Source organism: Anomaloglossus baeobatrachus, unplaced genomic scaffold, assembly GCF_048569485.1.
Source record: "Anomaloglossus baeobatrachus isolate aAnoBae1 unplaced genomic scaffold, aAnoBae1.hap1 Scaffold_416, whole genome shotgun sequence".
NCBI classification, from domain to species: Eukaryota; Metazoa; Chordata; class Amphibia; order Anura; family Aromobatidae; genus Anomaloglossus; species Anomaloglossus baeobatrachus.
In genome coordinates, this window is record NW_027443495.1 from 149,225 (window position 1) to 167,162 (window position 17,938).

At 46.7% G+C, this 17,938-nt stretch overlaps 13 non-coding genes and 1 pseudogene across 13 annotated transcripts; all 14 read left to right on the top strand.

Annotated features, from left to right (window-relative positions):
- Positions 1-389: 389 nt before the first annotated feature.
- On the top strand, positions 390-580 carry LOC142278059 (U2 spliceosomal RNA). Its single transcript, XR_012741119.1, has one exon. It is a non-coding gene; the product is annotated as a U2 spliceosomal RNA (small nuclear RNA).
- Positions 581-1,697: 1,117 nt separating this feature from the next.
- LOC142278061 (U2 spliceosomal RNA) lies at positions 1,698-1,888 on the top strand. Its single transcript, XR_012741120.1, has one exon. It is a non-coding gene; the product is annotated as a U2 spliceosomal RNA (small nuclear RNA).
- A 1,117-nt stretch (positions 1,889-3,005) lies between these two features.
- On the top strand, positions 3,006-3,196 carry LOC142278062 (U2 spliceosomal RNA). The gene has a single exon (XR_012741121.1). It is a non-coding gene; the product is annotated as a U2 spliceosomal RNA (small nuclear RNA).
- A 1,117-nt stretch (positions 3,197-4,313) lies between these two features.
- Positions 4,314-4,504, top strand: LOC142278063 (U2 spliceosomal RNA). Its single transcript, XR_012741122.1, has one exon. It is a non-coding gene; the product is annotated as a U2 spliceosomal RNA (small nuclear RNA).
- A 1,294-nt stretch (positions 4,505-5,798) lies between these two features.
- Positions 5,799-6,003, top strand: LOC142278199 (U2 spliceosomal RNA; annotated as a pseudogene).
- A 1,117-nt stretch (positions 6,004-7,120) lies between these two features.
- Positions 7,121-7,311, top strand: LOC142278064 (U2 spliceosomal RNA). The gene has a single exon (XR_012741123.1). It is a non-coding gene; the product is annotated as a U2 spliceosomal RNA (small nuclear RNA).
- A 1,117-nt stretch (positions 7,312-8,428) lies between these two features.
- Positions 8,429-8,619, top strand: LOC142278065 (U2 spliceosomal RNA). The gene has a single exon (XR_012741124.1). It is a non-coding gene; the product is annotated as a U2 spliceosomal RNA (small nuclear RNA).
- Positions 8,620-9,736: 1,117 nt separating this feature from the next.
- Positions 9,737-9,927, top strand: LOC142278067 (U2 spliceosomal RNA). Its single transcript, XR_012741126.1, has one exon. It is a non-coding gene; the product is annotated as a U2 spliceosomal RNA (small nuclear RNA).
- A 1,117-nt stretch (positions 9,928-11,044) lies between these two features.
- LOC142278068 (U2 spliceosomal RNA) lies at positions 11,045-11,235 on the top strand. The gene has a single exon (XR_012741127.1). It is a non-coding gene; the product is annotated as a U2 spliceosomal RNA (small nuclear RNA).
- Positions 11,236-12,352: 1,117 nt separating this feature from the next.
- On the top strand, positions 12,353-12,543 carry LOC142278069 (U2 spliceosomal RNA). Its single transcript, XR_012741128.1, has one exon. It is a non-coding gene; the product is annotated as a U2 spliceosomal RNA (small nuclear RNA).
- A 1,117-nt stretch (positions 12,544-13,660) lies between these two features.
- On the top strand, positions 13,661-13,851 carry LOC142278070 (U2 spliceosomal RNA). The gene has a single exon (XR_012741129.1). It is a non-coding gene; the product is annotated as a U2 spliceosomal RNA (small nuclear RNA).
- A 1,117-nt stretch (positions 13,852-14,968) lies between these two features.
- On the top strand, positions 14,969-15,159 carry LOC142278154 (U2 spliceosomal RNA). The gene has a single exon (XR_012741204.1). It is a non-coding gene; the product is annotated as a U2 spliceosomal RNA (small nuclear RNA).
- A 1,117-nt stretch (positions 15,160-16,276) lies between these two features.
- On the top strand, positions 16,277-16,467 carry LOC142278072 (U2 spliceosomal RNA). The gene has a single exon (XR_012741130.1). It is a non-coding gene; the product is annotated as a U2 spliceosomal RNA (small nuclear RNA).
- A 1,117-nt stretch (positions 16,468-17,584) lies between these two features.
- LOC142278073 (U2 spliceosomal RNA) lies at positions 17,585-17,775 on the top strand. The gene has a single exon (XR_012741131.1). It is a non-coding gene; the product is annotated as a U2 spliceosomal RNA (small nuclear RNA).
- The last annotated feature ends 163 nt before the right edge of the window (positions 17,776-17,938 follow it).

Genomic DNA, 17,938 nt, shown 5'->3' on the forward strand with positions numbered 1-17,938 from the left:
GTTTGGGGGCTGGGAAGGAAAGGGAAAAGATTAGGGTTTGGGGATGATGAAAGGGCTTTCTACGGGTAAGGATGGCAAAGGGTGGCAGTGACGGAAAGTCAGGCAACCTGTCCTGTCCGTCTTTTTGTATCGTGAATTGGAAAGACTGCAAGGGGGAGGGGAGTTGCTTGCGCCCTAAAGGAGGAGTTATTCAGATTCATTGCAGTGGGCGGCGGCTGCAAAACGCACCATTCTTCTTGTTTTTGCTCTGCAAAGCAGCCTTTTCAAGGGTTGGCTTGGGTGACAAAATGTCTTGTGTAGGCGTGGGTTTGTCTCCCTCTCGCTCTCTCTCCCTAAGATGTGTCCGGCATAGGCCAGGGTGCCACTCGAGGCCCAAACCAATTCTGGTTATCGCTTCTCGGCCTTTTGGCTAAGATCAAGTGTAGTATCTGTTCTTATCAGTTTAATATCTGATACGTCCCCTATCTGGGGACCATATATTAAATGGATTTTTAGAACAGGGAGATGGAAAAAGAGCTTGCTCTGTCCACTCCACGCATTGACCTGGTATTGCAGTACCTCCAGGAACGGTGCACCCCTTCTTAACCCAGTTTCCAAAAGCAGAACTCGATTCACCTGATTCATATTAGCCCGATTAGCGAATTGAAATGAATTTTTATCTAACACACTTTTTACTTGCTTTATTCATCCAAATAGCAAACTCATCACCACTCAACTTCACCAACTCTGCTATGTCCCGTGCAGTATCTTGTTGTCAGTCTAATCTAGATCATGTGTAATTGAATGGAATAGATCCCTTTTGGACAAAGTGGAGTCAGATGCTGCAGTGACCACAGGTGTGAGAGGATCTACAATTGGCATCTGGTGTTATCTCTCTGCTTCCACTCCAAATAAAGTTACCTGTTGTTACCTGAACATCAAATACTAAGAATGGGCGGCCTATGAAAGAATTAGTACTTTCATTAAGTATACTAAACCGGCTAATTGGGAATAGACAAACTGTAAAAAGCCCTCTGAGAAAGCCCCTCTCTAACCTTTGTTAGTAAGCTTTTCTGTAGCCTGCCTGTTGATGTATTTTCGGTTTGAACAGTGCACAACATGAAGAGACGGAACACTGGCGGCTTGTCACAATGCCCCCCGATGACATCACAATAGCGCTGCTGCCTAGAAAACAAGCTGCGCAGAAGAAGTTGTTCTTTGGGTGGGAGGGTGGGCTAGTGGAAGGAGGGGGCAATCTCTTTTTTTCCCGGGTGGTAGGGGGATGACAGGAGAAGGGAAGCGGGTGGTGAGAAAGGTACAGAGGGCAGGGTTTGGGGGCTGGGAAGGAAAGGGAAAAGATTAGGGTTTGGGGATGATGAAAGGGCTTTCTACGGGTAAGGATGGCAAAGGGTGGCAGTGACGGAAAGTCAGGCAACCTGTCCTGTCCGTCTTTTTGTATCGTGAATTGGAAAGACTGCAAGGGGGAGGGGAGTTGCTTGCGCCCTAAAGGAGGAGTTATTCAGATTCATTGCAGTGGGCGGCGGCTGCAAAACGCACCATTCTTCTTGTTTTTGCTCTGCAAAGCAGCCTTTTCAAGGGTTGGCTTGGGTGACAAAATGTCTTGTGTAGGCGTGGGTTTGTCTCCCTCTCGCTCTCTCTCCCTAAGATGTGTCCGGCATAGGCCAGGGTGCCACTCGAGGCCCAAACCAATTCTGGTTATCGCTTCTCGGCCTTTTGGCTAAGATCAAGTGTAGTATCTGTTCTTATCAGTTTAATATCTGATACGTCCCCTATCTGGGGACCATATATTAAATGGATTTTTAGAACAGGGAGATGGAAAAAGAGCTTGCTCTGTCCACTCCACGCATTGACCTGGTATTGCAGTACCTCCAGGAACGGTGCACCCCTTCTTAACCCAGTTTCCAAAAGCAGAACTCGATTCACCTGATTCATATTAGCCCGATTAGCGAATTGAAATGAATTTTTATCTAACACACTTTTTACTTGCTTTATTCATCCAAATAGCAAACTCATCACCACTCAACTTCACCAACTCTGCTATGTCCCGTGCAGTATCTTGTTGTCAGTCTAATCTAGATCATGTGTAATTGAATGGAATAGATCCCTTTTGGACAAAGTGGAGTCAGATGCTGCAGTGACCACAGGTGTGAGAGGATCTACAATTGGCATCTGGTGTTATCTCTCTGCTTCCACTCCAAATAAAGTTACCTGTTGTTACCTGAACGTCAAATACTAAGAATGGGCGGCCTATGAAAGAATTAGTACTTTCATTAAGTATACTAAACCGGCTAATTGGGAATAGACAAACTGTAAAAAGCCCTCTGAGAAAGCCCCTCTCTAACCTTTGTTAGTAAGCTTTTCTGTAGCCTGCCTGTTGATGTATTTTCGGTTTGAACAGTGCACAACATGAAGAGACGGAACACTGGCGGCTTGTCACAATGCCCCCCGATGACATCACAATAGCGCTGCTGCCTAGAAAACAAGCTGCGCAGAAGAAGTTGTTCTTTGGGTGGGAGGGTGGGCTAGTGGAAGGAGGGGGCAATCTCTTTTTTTCCCGGGTGGTAGGGGGATGACAGGAGAAGGGAAGCGGGTGGTGAGAAAGGTACAGAGGGCAGGGTTTGGGGGCTGGGAAGGAAAGGGAAAAGATTAGGGTTTGGGGATGATGAAAGGGCTTTCTACGGGTAAGGATGGCAAAGGGTGGCAGTGACGGAAAGTCAGGCAACCTGTCCTGTCCGTCTTTTTGTATCGTGAATTGGAAAGACTGCAAGGGGGAGGGGAGTTGCTTGCGCCCTAAAGGAGGAGTTATTCAGATTCATTGCAGTGGGCGGCGGCTGCAAAACGCACCATTCTTCTTGTTTTTGCTCTGCAAAGCAGCCTTTTCAAGGGTTGGCTTGGGTGACAAAATGTCTTGTGTAGGCGTGGGTTTGTCTCCCTCTCGCTCTCTCTCCCTAAGATGTGTCCGGCATAGGCCAGGGTGCCACTCGAGGCCCAAACCAATTCTGGTTATCGCTTCTCGGCCTTTTGGCTAAGATCAAGTGTAGTATCTGTTCTTATCAGTTTAATATCTGATACGTCCCCTATCTGGGGACCATATATTAAATGGATTTTTAGAACAGGGAGATGGAAAAAGAGCTTGCTCTGTCCACTCCACGCATTGACCTGGTATTGCAGTACCTCCAGGAACGGTGCACCCCTTCTTAACCCAGTTTCCAAAAGCAGAACTCGATTCACCTGATTCATATTAGCCCGATTAGCGAATTGAAATGAATTTTTATCTAACACACTTTTTACTTGCTTTATTCATCCAAATAGCAAACTCATCACCACTCAACTTCACCAACTCTGCTATGTCCCGTGCAGTATCTTGTTGTCAGTCTAATCTAGATCATGTGTAATTGAATGGAATAGATCCCTTTTGGACAAAGTGGAGTCAGATGCTGCAGTGACCACAGGTGTGAGAGGATCTACAATTGGCATCTGGTGTTATCTCTCTGCTTCCACTCCAAATAAAGTTACCTGTTGTTACCTGAACGTCAAATACTAAGAATGGGCGGCCTATGAAAGAATTAGTACTTTCATTAAGTATACTAAACCGGCTAATTGGGAATAGACAAACTGTAAAAAGCCCTCTGAGAAAGCCCCTCTCTAACCTTTGTTAGTAAGCTTTTCTGTAGCCTGCCTGTTGATGTATTTTCGGTTTGAACAGTGCACAACATGAAGAGACGGAACACTGGCGGCTTGTCACAATGCCCCCCGATGACATCACAATAGCGCTGCTGCCTAGAAAACAAGCTGCGCAGAAGAAGTTGTTCTTTGGGTGGGAGGGTGGGCTAGTGGAAGGAGGGGGCAATCTCTTTTTTTCCCGGGTGGTAGGGGGATGACAGGAGAAGGGAAGCGGATGGTGAGAAAGGTACAGAGGGCAGGGTTTGGGGGCTGGGAAGGAAAGGGAAAAGATTAGGGTTTGGGGATGATGAAAGGGCTTTCTACGGGTAAGGATGGCAAAGGGTGGCAGTGACGGAAAGTCAGGCAACCTGTCCTGTCCGTCTTTTTGTATCGTGAATTGGAAAGACTGCAAGGGGGAGGGGAGTTGCTTGCGCCCTAAAGGAGGAGTTATTCAGATTCATTGCAGTGGGCGGCGGCTGCAAAACGCACCATTCTTCTTGTTTTTGCTCTGCAAAGCAGCCTTTTCAAGGGTTGGCTTGGGTGACAAAATGTCTTGTGTAGGCGTGGGTTTGTCTCCCTCTCGCTCTCTCTCCCTAAGATGTGTCCGGCATAGGCCAGGGTGCCACTCGAGGCCCAAACCAATTCTGGTTATCGCTTCTCGGCCTTTTGGCTAAGATCAAGTGTAGTATCTGTTCTTATCAGTTTAATATCTGATACGTCCCCTATCTGGGGACCATATATTAAATGGATTTTTAGAACAGGGAGATGGAAAAAGAGCTTGCTCTGTCCACTCCACGCATTGACCTGGTATTGCAGTACCTCCAGGAACGGTGCACCCCTTCTTAACCCAGTTTCCAAAAGCAGAACTCGATTCACCTGATTCATATTAGCCCGATTAGCGAATTGAAATGAATTTTTATCTAACACACTTTTTACTTGCTTTATTCATCCAAATAGCAAACTCATCACCACTCAACTTCACCAACTCTGCTATGTCCCGTGCAGTATCTTGTTGTCAGTCTAATCTAGATCATGTGTAATTGAATGGAATAGATCCCTTTTGGACAAAGTGGAGTCAGATGCTGCAGTGACCACAGGTGTGAGAGGATCTACAATTGGCATCTGGTGTTATCTCTCTGCTTCCACTCCAAATAAAGTTACCTGTTGTTACCTGAACGTCAAATACTAAGAATGGGCGGCCTATGAAAGAATTAGTACTTTCATTAAGTATACTAAACCGGCTAATTGGGAATAGACAAACTGTAAAAAGCCCTCTGAGAAAGCCCCTCTCTAACCTTTGTTAGTAAGCTTTTCTGTAGCCTGCCTGTTGATGTATTTTCGGTTTGAACAGTGCACAACATGAAGAGACGGAACACTGGCGGCTTGTCACAATGCCCCCCGATGACATCACAATAGCGCTGCTGCCTAGAAAACAAGCTGCGCAGAAGAAGTTGTTCTTTGGGTGGGAGGGTGGGCTAGTGGAAGGAGGGGGCAATCTCTTTTTTTCCCGGGTGGTAGGGGGATGACAGGAGAAGGGAAGCGGGTGGTGAGAAAGGTACAGAGGGCAGGGTTTGGGGGCTGGGAAGGAAAGGGAAAAGATTAGGGTTTGGGGATGATGAAAGGGCTTTCTACGGGTAAGGATGGCAAAGGGTGGCAGTGACGGAAAGTCAGGCAACCTGTCCTGTCCGTCTTTTTGTATCGTGAATTGGAAAGACTGCAAGGGGGAGGGGAGTTGCTTGCGCCCTAAAGGAGGAGTTATTCAGATTCATTGCAGTGGGCGGCGGCTGCAAAACGCACCATTCTTCTTGTTTTTGCTCTGCAAAGCAGCCTTTTCAAGGGTTGGCTTGGGTGACAAAATGTCTTGTGTAGGCGTGGGTTTGTCTCCCTCTCGCTCTCTCTCCCTAAGATGTGTCCGGCATAGGCCAGGGTGCCACTCGAGGCCCAAACCAATTCTGGTTATCGCTTCTCGGCCTTTTGGCTAAGATCAAGTGTAGTTTGGGAGGGTACTACCTTGGTTGGTGCTGAAAGGTGCCAGGGTATTGCACAACTGCTGGCCTTGGGGGAGTGTGCATCGTAGGATGTCATAGCCCCCTTGTGACGGACAGTTACCTGGGCAACGAGAGGCGGTCACTTTTTTATTTTCAAACTCATCCTTCAAAAAAAAAAAAAAAAAAAAAAAAAAAAAAATCTGTTCTTATCAGTTTAATATCTGATACGTCCCCTATCTGGGGACCATATATTAAATGGATTTTTAGAACAGGGAGATGGAAAAAGAGCTTGCTCTGTCCACTCCACGCATTGACCTGGTATTGCAGTACCTCCAGGAACGGTGCACCCCTTCTTAACCCAGTTTCCAAAAGCAGAACTCGATTCACCTGATTCATATTAGCCCGATTAGCGAATTGAAATGAATTTTTATCTAACACACTTTTTACTTGCTTTATTCATCCAAATAGCAAACTCATCACCACTCAACTTCACCAACTCTGCTATGTCCCGTGCAGTATCTTGTTGTCAGTCTAATCTAGATCATGTGTAATTGAATGGAATAGATCCCTTTTGGACAAAGTGGAGTCAGATGCTGCAGTGACCACAGGTGTGAGAGGATCTACAATTGGCATCTGGTGTTATCTCTCTGCTTCCACTCCAAATAAAGTTACCTGTTGTTACCTGAACGTCAAATACTAAGAATGGGCGGCCTATGAAAGAATTAGTACTTTCATTAAGTATACTAAACCGGCTAATTGGGAATAGACAAACTGTAAAAAGCCCTCTGAGAAAGCCCCTCTCTAACCTTTGTTAGTAAGCTTTTCTGTAGCCTGCCTGTTGATGTATTTTCGGTTTGAACAGTGCACAACATGAAGAGACGGAACACTGGCGGCTTGTCACAATGCCCCCCGATGACATCACAATAGCGCTGCTGCCTAGAAAACAAGCTGCGCAGAAGAAGTTGTTCTTTGGGTGGGAGGGTGGGCTAGTGGAAGGAGGGGGCAATCTCTTTTTTTCCCGGGTGGTAGGGGGATGACAGGAGAAGGGAAGCGGGTGGTGAGAAAGGTACAGAGGGCAGGGTTTGGGGGCTGGGAAGGAAAGGGAAAAGATTAGGGTTTGGGGATGATGAAAGGGCTTTCTACGGGTAAGGATGGCAAAGGGTGGCAGTGACGGAAAGTCAGGCAACCTGTCCTGTCCGTCTTTTTGTATCGTGAATTGGAAAGACTGCAAGGGGGAGGGGAGTTGCTTGCGCCCTAAAGGAGGAGTTATTCAGATTCATTGCAGTGGGCGGCGGCTGCAAAACGCACCATTCTTCTTGTTTTTGCTCTGCAAAGCAGCCTTTTCAAGGGTTGGCTTGGGTGACAAAATGTCTTGTGTAGGCGTGGGTTTGTCTCCCTCTCGCTCTCTCTCCCTAAGATGTGTCCGGCATAGGCCAGGGTGCCACTCGAGGCCCAAACCAATTCTGGTTATCGCTTCTCGGCCTTTTGGCTAAGATCAAGTGTAGTATCTGTTCTTATCAGTTTAATATCTGATACGTCCCCTATCTGGGGACCATATATTAAATGGATTTTTAGAACAGGGAGATGGAAAAAGAGCTTGCTCTGTCCACTCCACGCATTGACCTGGTATTGCAGTACCTCCAGGAACGGTGCACCCCTTCTTAACCCAGTTTCCAAAAGCAGAACTCGATTCACCTGATTCATATTAGCCCGATTAGCGAATTGAAATGAATTTTTATCTAACACACTTTTTACTTGCTTTATTCATCCAAATAGCAAACTCATCACCACTCAACTTCACCAACTCTGCTATGTCCCGTGCAGTATCTTGTTGTCAGTCTAATCTAGATCATGTGTAATTGAATGGAATAGATCCCTTTTGGACAAAGTGGAGTCAGATGCTGCAGTGACCACAGGTGTGAGAGGATCTACAATTGGCATCTGGTGTTATCTCTCTGCTTCCACTCCAAATAAAGTTACCTGTTGTTACCTGAACGTCAAATACTAAGAATGGGCGGCCTATGAAAGAATTAGTACTTTCATTAAGTATACTAAACCGGCTAATTGGGAATAGACAAACTGTAAAAAGCCCTCTGAGAAAGCCCCTCTCTAACCTTTGTTAGTAAGCTTTTCTGTAGCCTGCCTGTTGATGTATTTTCGGTTTGAACAGTGCACAACATGAAGAGACGGAACACTGGCGGCTTGTCACAATGCCCCCCGATGACATCACAATAGCGCTGCTGCCTAGAAAACAAGCTGCGCAGAAGAAGTTGTTCTTTGGGTGGGAGGGTGGGCTAGTGGAAGGAGGGGGCAATCTCTTTTTTTCCCGGGTGGTAGGGGGATGACAGGAGAAGGGAAGCGGGTGGTGAGAAAGGTACAGAGGGCAGGGTTTGGGGGCTGGGAAGGAAAGGGAAAAGATTAGGGTTTGGGGATGATGAAAGGGCTTTCTACGGGTAAGGATGGCAAAGGGTGGCAGTGACGGAAAGTCAGGCAACCTGTCCTGTCCGTCTTTTTGTATCGTGAATTGGAAAGACTGCAAGGGGGAGGGGAGTTGCTTGCGCCCTAAAGGAGGAGTTATTCAGATTCATTGCAGTGGGCGGCGGCTGCAAAACGCACCATTCTTCTTGTTTTTGCTCTGCAAAGCAGCCTTTTCAAGGGTTGGCTTGGGTGACAAAATGTCTTGTGTAGGCGTGGGTTTGTCTCCCTCTCGCTCTCTCTCCCTAAGATGTGTCCGGCATAGGCCAGGGTGCCACTCGAAGCCCAAACCAATTCTGGTTATCGCTTCTCGGCCTTTTGGCTAAGATCAAGTGTAGTATCTGTTCTTATCAGTTTAATATCTGATACGTCCCCTATCTGGGGACCATATATTAAATGGATTTTTAGAACAGGGAGATGGAAAAAGAGCTTGCTCTGTCCACTCCACGCATTGACCTGGTATTGCAGTACCTCCAGGAACGGTGCACCCCTTCTTAACCCAGTTTCCAAAAGCAGAACTCGATTCACCTGATTCATATTAGCCCGATTAGCGAATTGAAATGAATTTTTATCTAACACACTTTTTACTTGCTTTATTCATCCAAATAGCAAACTCATCACCACTCAACTTCACCAACTCTGCTATGTCCCGTGCAGTATCTTGTTGTCAGTCTAATCTAGATCATGTGTAATTGAATGGAATAGATCCCTTTTGGACAAAGTGGAGTCAGATGCTGCAGTGACCACAGGTGTGAGAGGATCTACAATTGGCATCTGGTGTTATCTCTCTGCTTCCACTCCAAATAAAGTTACCTGTTGTTACCTGAACGTCAAATACTAAGAATGGGCGGCCTATGAAAGAATTAGTACTTTCATTAAGTATACTAAACCGGCTAATTGGGAATAGACAAACTGTAAAAAGCCCTCTGAGAAAGCCCCTCTCTAACCTTTGTTAGTAAGCTTTTCTGTAGCCTGCCTGTTGATGTATTTTCGGTTTGAACAGTGCACAACATGAAGAGACGGAACACTGGCGGCTTGTCACAATGCCCCCCGATGACATCACAATAGCGCTGCTGCCTAGAAAACAAGCTGCGCAGAAGAAGTTGTTCTTTGGGTGGGAGGGTGGGCTAGTGGAAGGAGGGGGCAATCTCTTTTTTTCCCGGGTGGTAGGGGGATGACAGGAGAAGGGAAGCGGGTGGTGAGAAAGGTACAGAGGGCAGGGTTTGGGGGCTGGGAAGGAAAGGGAAAAGATTAGGGTTTGGGGATGATGAAAGGGCTTTCTACGGGTAAGGATGGCAAAGGGTGGCAGTGACGGAAAGTCAGGCAACCTGTCCTGTCCGTCTTTTTGTATCGTGAATTGGAAAGACTGCAAGGGGGAGGGGAGTTGCTTGCGCCCTAAAGGAGGAGTTATTCAGATTCATTGCAGTGGGCGGCGGCTGCAAAACGCACCATTCTTCTTGTTTTTGCTCTGCAAAGCAGCCTTTTCAAGGGTTGGCTTGGGTGACAAAATGTCTTGTGTAGGCGTGGGTTTGTCTCCCTCTCGCTCTCTCTCCCTAAGATGTGTCCGGCATAGGCCAGGGTGCCACTCGAGGCCCAAACCAATTCTGGTTATCGCTTCTCGGCCTTTTGGCTAAGATCAAGTGTAGTATCTGTTCTTATCAGTTTAATATCTGATACGTCCCCTATCTGGGGACCATATATTAAATGGATTTTTAGAACAGGGAGATGGAAAAAGAGCTTGCTCTGTCCACTCCACGCATTGACCTGGTATTGCAGTACCTCCAGGAACGGTGCACCCCTTCTTAACCCAGTTTCCAAAAGCAGAACTCGATTCACCTGATTCATATTAGCCCGATTAGCGAATTGAAATGAATTTTTATCTAACACACTTTTTACTTGCTTTATTCATCCAAATAGCAAACTCATCACCACTCAACTTCACCAACTCTGCTATGTCCCGTGCAGTATCTTGTTGTCAGTCTAATCTAGATCATGTGTAATTGAATGGAATAGATCCCTTTTGGACAAAGTGGAGTCAGATGCTGCAGTGACCACAGGTGTGAGAGGATCTACAATTGGCATCTGGTGTTATCTCTCTGCTTCCACTCCAAATAAAGTTACCTGTTGTTACCTGAACGTCAAATACTAAGAATGGGCGGCCTATGAAAGAATTAGTACTTTCATTAAGTATACTAAACCGGCTAATTGGGAATAGACAAACTGTAAAAAGCCCTCTGAGAAAGCCCCTCTCTAACCTTTGTTAGTAAGCTTTTCTGTAGCCTGCCTGTTGATGTATTTTCGGTTTGAACAGTGCACAACATGAAGAGACGGAACACTGGCGGCTTGTCACAATGCCCCCCGATGACATCACAATAGCGCTGCTGCCTAGAAAACAAGCTGCGCAGAAGAAGTTGTTCTTTGGGTGGGAGGGTGGGCTAGTGGAAGGAGGGGGCAATCTCTTTTTTTCCCGGGTGGTAGGGGGATGACAGGAGAAGGGAAGCGGGTGGTGAGAAAGGTACAGAGGGCAGGGTTTGGGGGCTGGGAAGGAAAGGGAAAAGATTAGGGTTTGGGGATGATGAAAGGGCTTTCTACGGGTAAGGATGGCAAAGGGTGGCAGTGACGGAAAGTCAGGCAACCTGTCCTGTCCGTCTTTTTGTATCGTGAATTGGAAAGACTGCAAGGGGGAGGGGAGTTGCTTGCGCCCTAAAGGAGGAGTTATTCAGATTCATTGCAGTGGGCGGCGGCTGCAAAACGCACCATTCTTCTTGTTTTTGCTCTGCAAAGCAGCCTTTTCAAGGGTTGGCTTGGGTGACAAAATGTCTTGTGTAGGCGTGGGTTTGTCTCCCTCTCGCTCTCTCTCCCTAAGATGTGTCCGGCATAGGCCAGGGTGCCACTCGAGGCCCAAACCAATTCTGGTTATCGCTTCTCGGCCTTTTGGCTAAGATCAAGTGTAGTATCTGTTCTTATCAGTTTAATATCTGATACGTCCCCTATCTGGGGACCATATATTAAATGGATTTTTAGAACAGGGAGATGGAAAAAGAGCTTGCTCTGTCCACTCCACGCATTGACCTGGTATTGCAGTACCTCCAGGAACGGTGCACCCCTTCTTAACCCAGTTTCCAAAAGCAGAACTCGATTCACCTGATTCATATTAGCCCGATTAGCGAATTGAAATGAATTTTTATCTAACACACTTTTTACTTGCTTTATTCATCCAAATAGCAAACTCATCACCACTCAACTTCACCAACTCTGCTATGTCCCGTGCAGTATCTTGTTGTCAGTCTAATCTAGATCATGTGTAATTGAATGGAATAGATCCCTTTTGGACAAAGTGGAGTCAGATGCTGCAGTGACCACAGGTGTGAGAGGATCTACAATTGGCATCTGGTGTTATCTCTCTGCTTCCACTCCAAATAAAGTTACCTGTTGTTACCTGAACGTCAAATACTAAGAATGGGCGGCCTATGAAAGAATTAGTACTTTCATTAAGTATACTAAACCGGCTAATTGGGAATAGACAAACTGTAAAAAGCCCTCTGAGAAAGCCCCTCTCTAACCTTTGTTAGTAAGCTTTTCTGTAGCCTGCCTGTTGATGTATTTTCGGTTTGAACAGTGCACAACATGAAGAGACGGAACACTGGCGGCTTGTCACAATGCCCCCCGATGACATCACAATAGCGCTGCTGCCTAGAAAACAAGCTGCGCAGAAGAAGTTGTTCTTTGGGTGGGAGGGTGGGCTAGTGGAAGGAGGGGGCAATCTCTTTTTTTCCCGGGTGGTAGGGGGATGACAGGAGAAGGGAAGCGGGTGGTGAGAAAGGTACAGAGGGCAGGGTTTGGGGGCTGGGAAGGAAAGGGAAAAGATTAGGGTTTGGGGATGATGAAAGGGCTTTCTACGGGTAAGGATGGCAAAGGGTGGCAGTGACGGAAAGTCAGGCAACCTGTCCTGTCCGTCTTTTTGTATCGTGAATTGGAAAGACTGCAAGGGGGAGGGGAGTTGCTTGCGCCCTAAAGGAGGAGTTATTCAGATTCATTGCAGTGGGCGGCGGCTGCAAAACGCACCATTCTTCTTGTTTTTGCTCTGCAAAGCAGCCTTTTCAAGGGTTGGCTTGGGTGACAAAATGTCTTGTGTAGGCGTGGGTTTGTCTCCCTCTCGCTCTCTCTCCCTAAGATGTGTCCGGCATAGGCCAGGGTGCCACTCGAGGCCCAAACCAATTCTGGTTATCGCTTCTCGGCCTTTTGGCTAAGATCAAGTGTAGTATCTGTTCTTATCAGTTTAATATCTGATACGTCCCCTATCTGGGGACCATATATTAAATGGATTTTTAGAACAGGGAGATGGAAAAAGAGCTTGCTCTGTCCACTCCACGCATTGACCTGGTATTGCAGTACCTCCAGGAACGGTGCACCCCTTCTTAACCCAGTTTCCAAAAGCAGAACTCGATTCACCTGATTCATATTAGCCCGATTAGCGAATTGAAATGAATTTTTATCTAACACACTTTTTACTTGCTTTATTCATCCAAATAGCAAACTCATCACCACTCAACTTCACCAACTCTGCTATGTCCCGTGCAGTATCTTGTTGTCAGTCTAATCTAGATCATGTGTAATTGAATGGAATAGATCCCTTTTGGACAAAGTGGAGTCAGATGCTGCAGTGACCACAGGTGTGAGAGGATCTACAATTGGCATCTGGTGTTATCTCTCTGCTTCCACTCCAAATAAAGTTACCTGTTGTTACCTGAACGTCAAATACTAAGAATGGGCGGCCTATGAAAGAATTAGTACTTTCATTAAGTATACTAAACCGGCTAATTGGGAATAGACAAACTGTAAAAAGCCCTCTGAGAAAGCCCCTCTCTAACCTTTGTTAGTAAGCTTTTCTGTAGCCTGCCTGTTGATGTATTTTCGGTTTGAACAGTGCACAACATGAAGAGACGGAACACTGGCGGCTTGTCACAATGCCCCCCGATGACATCACAATAGCGCTGCTGCCTAGAAAACAAGCTGCGCAGAAGAAGTTGTTCTTTGGGTGGGAGGGTGGGCTAGTGGAAGGAGGGGGCAATCTCTTTTTTTCCCGGGTGGTAGGGGGATGACAGGAGAAGGGAAGCGGGTGGTGAGAAAGGTACAGAGGGCAGGGTTTGGGGGCTGGGAAGGAAAGGGAAAAGATTAGGGTTTGGGGATGATGAAAGGGCTTTCTACGGGTAAGGATGGCAAAGGGTGGCAGTGACGGAAAGTCAGGCAACCTGTCCTGTCCGTCTTTTTGTATCGTGAATTGGAAAGACTGCAAGGGGGAGGGGAGTTGCTTGCGCCCTAAAGGAGGAGTTATTCAGATTCATTGCAGTGGGCGGCGGCTGCAAAACGCACCATTCTTCTTGTTTTTGCTCTGCAAAGCAGCCTTTTCAAGGGTTGGCTTGGGTGACAAAATGTCTTGTGTAGGCGTGGGTTTGTCTCCCTCTCGCTCTCTCTCCCTAAGATGTGTCCGGCATAGGCCAGGGTGCCACTCGAGGCCCAAACCAATTCTGGTTATCGCTTCTCGGCCTTTTGGCTAAGATCAAGTGTAGTATCTGTTCTTATCAGTTTAATATCTGATACGTCCCCTATCTGGGGACCATATATTAAATGGATTTTTAGAACAGGGAGATGGAAAAAGAGCTTGCTCTGTCCACTCCACGCATTGACCTGGTATTGCAGTACCTCCAGGAACGGTGCACCCCTTCTTAACCCAGTTTCCAAAAGCAGAACTCGATTCACCTGATTCATATTAGCCCGATTAGCGAATTGAAATGAATTTTTATCTAACACACTTTTTACTTGCTTTATTCATCCAAATAGCAAACTCATCACCACTCAACTTCACCAACTCTGCTATGTCCCGTGCAGTATCTTGTTGTCAGTCTAATCTAGATCATGTGTAATTGAATGGAATAGATCCCTTTTGGACAAAGTGGAGTCAGATGCTGCAGTGACCACAGGTGTGAGAGGATCTACAATTGGCATCTGGTGTTATCTCTCTGCTTCCACTCCAAATAAAGTTACCTGTTGTTACCTGAACGTCAAATACTAAGAATGGGCGGCCTATGAAAGAATTAGTACTTTCATTAAGTATACTAAACCGGCTAATTGGGAATAGACAAACTGTAAAAAGCCCTCTGAGAAAGCCCCTCTCTAACCTTTGTTAGTAAGCTTTTCTGTAGCCTGCCTGTTGATGTATTTTCGGTTTGAACAGTGCACAACATGAAGAGACGGAACACTGGCGGCTTGTCACAATGCCCCCCGATGACATCACAATAGCGCTGCTGCCTAGAAAACAAGCTGCGCAGAAGAAGTTGTTCTTTGGGTGGGAGGGTGGGCTAGTGGAAGGAGGGGGCAATCTCTTTTTTTCCCGGGTGGTAGGGGGATGACAGGAGAAGGGAAGCGGGTGGTGAGAAAGGTACAGAGGGCAGGGTTTGGGGGCTGGGAAGGAAAGGGAAAAGATTAGGGTTTGGGGATGATGAAAGGGCTTTCTACGGGTAAGGATGGCAAAGGGTGGCAGTGACGGAAAGTCAGGCAACCTGTCCTGTCCGTCTTTTTGTATCGTGAATTGGAAAGACTGCAAGGGGGAGGGGAGTTGCTTGCGCCCTAAAGGAGGAGTTATTCAGATTCATTGCAGTGGGCGGCGGCTGCAAAACGCACCATTCTTCTTGTTTTTGCTCTGCAAAGCAGCCTTTTCAAGGGTTGGCTTGGGTGACAAAATGTCTTGTGTAGGCGTGGGTTTGTCTCCCTCTCGCTCTCTCTCCCTAAGATGTGTCCGGCATAGGCCAGGGTGCCACTCGAGGCCCAAACCAATTCTGGTTATCGCTTCTCGGCCTTTTGGCTAAGATCAAGTGTAGTATCTGTTCTTATCAGTTTAATATCTGATACGTCCCCTATCTGGGGACCATATATTAAATGGATTTTTAGAACAGGGAGATGGAAAAAGAGCTTGCTCTGTCCACTCCACGCATTGACCTGGTATTGCAGTACCTCCAGGACCGGTGCACCCCTTCTTAACCCAGTTTCCAAAAGCAGAACTCGATTCACCTGATTCATATTAGCCCGATTAGCGAATTGAAATGAATTTTTATCTAACACACTTTTTACTTGCTTTATTCATCCAAATAGCAAACTCATCACCACTCAACTTCACCAACTCTGCTATGTCCCGTGCAGTATCTTGTTGTCAGTCTAATCTAGATCATGTGTAATTGAATGGAATAGATCCCTTTTGGACAAAGTGGAGTCAGATGCTGCAGTGACCACAGGTGTGAGAGGATCTACAATTGGCATCTGGTGTTATCTCTCTGCTTCCACTCCAAATAAAGTTACCTGTTGTTACCTGAACGTCAAATACTAAGAATGGGCGGCCTATGAAAGAATTAGTACTTTCATTAAGTATACTAAACCGGCTAATTGGGAATAGACAAACTGTAAAAAGCCCTCTGAGAAAGCCCCTCTCTAACCTTTGTTAGTAAGCTTTTCTGTAGCCTGCCTGTTGATGTATTTTCGGTTTGAACAGTGCACAACATGAAGAGACGGAACACTGGCGGCTTGTCACAATGCCCCCCGATGACATCACAATAGCGCTGCTGCCTAGAAAACAAGCTGCGCAGAAGAAGTTGTTCTTTGGGTGGGAGGGTGGGCTAGTGGAAGGAGGGGGCAATCTCTTTTTTTCCCGGGTGGTAGGGGGATGACAGGAGAAGGGAAGCGGGTGGTGAGAAAGGTACAGAGGGCAGGGTTTGGGGGCTGGGAAGGAAAGGGAAAAGATTAGGGTTTGGGGATGATGAAAGGGCTTTCTACGGGTAAGGATGGCAAAGGGTGGCAGTGACGGAAAGTCAGGCAACCTGTCCTGTCCGTCTTTTTGTATCGTGAATTGGAAAGACTGCAAGGGGGAGGGGAGTTGCTTGCGCCCTAAAGGAGGAGTTATTCAGATTCATTGCAGTGGGCGGCGGCTGCAAAACGCACCATTCTTCTTGTTTTTGCTCTGCAAAGCAGCCTTTTCAAGGGTTGGCTTGGGTGACAAAATGTCTTGTGTAGGCGTGGGTTTGTCTCCCTCTCGCTCTCTCTCCCTAAGATGTGTCCGGCATAGGCCAGGGTGCCACTCGAGGCCCAAACCAATTCTGGTTATCGCTTCTCGGCCTTTTGGCTAAGATCAAGTGTAGTATCTGTTCTTATCAGTTTAATATCTGATACGTCCCCTATCTGGGGACCATATATTAAATGGATTTTTAGAACAGGGAGATGGAAAAAGAGCTTGCTCTGTCCACTCCACGCATTGACCTGGTATTGCAGTACCTCCAGGAACGGTGCACCCCTTCTTAACCCAGTTTCCAAAAGCAGAACTCGATTCACCTGATTCATATTAGCCCGATTAGCGAATTGAAATGAATTTTTATCTAACACACTTTTTACTTGCTTTATTCATCCAAATAGCAAACTCATCACCACTCAACTTCACCAACTCTGCTATGTCCCGTGCAGTATCTTGTTGTCAGTCTAATCTAGATCATGTGTAATTGAATGGAATAGATCCCTTTTGGACAAAGTGGAGTCAGATGCTGCAGTGACCACAGGTGTGAGAGGATCTACAATTGGCATCTGGTGTTATCTCTCTGCTTCCACTCCAAATAAAGTTACCTGTTGTTACCTGAACGTCAAATACTAAGAATGGGCGGCCTATGAAAGAATTAGTACTTTCATTAAGTATACTAAACCGGCTAATTGGGAATAGACAAACTGTAAAAAGCCCTCTGAGAAAGCCCCTCTCTAACCTTTGTTAGTAAGCTTTTCTGTAGCCTGCCTGTTGATGTATTTTCGGTTTGAACAGTGCACAACATGAAGAGACGGAACACTGGCGGCTTGTCACAATGCCCCCCGATGACATCACAATAGCGCTGCTGCCTAGAAAACAAGCTGCGCAGAAGAAGTTGTTCTTTGGGTGGGAGGGTGGGCTAGTGGAAGGAGGGGGCAATCTCTTTTTTTCCCGGGTGGTAGGGGGATGACAGGAGAAGGGAAGCGGGTGGTGAGAAAGGTACAGAGGGCAGGGTTTGGGGGCTGGGAAGGAAAGGGAAAAGATTAGGGTTTGGGGATGATGAAAGGGCTTTCTACGGGTAAGGATGGCAAAGGGTGGCAGTGACGGAAAGTCAGGCAACCTGTCCTGTCCGTCTTTTTGTATCGTGAATTGGAAAGACTGCAAGGGGGAGGGGAGTTGCTTGCGCCCTAAAGGAGGAGTTATTCAGATTCATTGCAGTGGGCGGCGGCTGCAAAACGCACCATTCTTCTTGTTTTTGCTCTGCAAAGCAGCCTTTTCAAGGGTTGGCTTGGGTGACAAAATGTCTTGTGTAGGCGTGGGTTTGTCTCCCTCTCGCTCTCTCTCCCTAAGATGTGTCCGGCATAGGCCAGGGTGCCACTCGAGGCCCAAACCAATTCTGGTTATCGCTTCTCGGCCTTTTGGCTAAGATCAAGTGTAGTATCTGTTCTTATCAGTTTAATATCTGATACGTCCCCTATCTGGGGACCATATATTAAATGGATTTTTAGAACAGGGAGATGGAAAAAGAGCTTGCTCTGTCCACTCCACGCATTGACCTGGTATTGCAGTACCTCCAGGAACGGTGCACCCCTTCTTAACCCAGTTTCCAAAAGCAGAACTCGATTCACCTGATTCATATTAGCCCGATTAGCGAATTGAAATGAATTTTTATCTAACACACTTTTTACTTGCTTTATTCATCCAAATAGCAAACTCATCACCACTCAACTTCACCAACTCTGCTATGTCCCGTGCA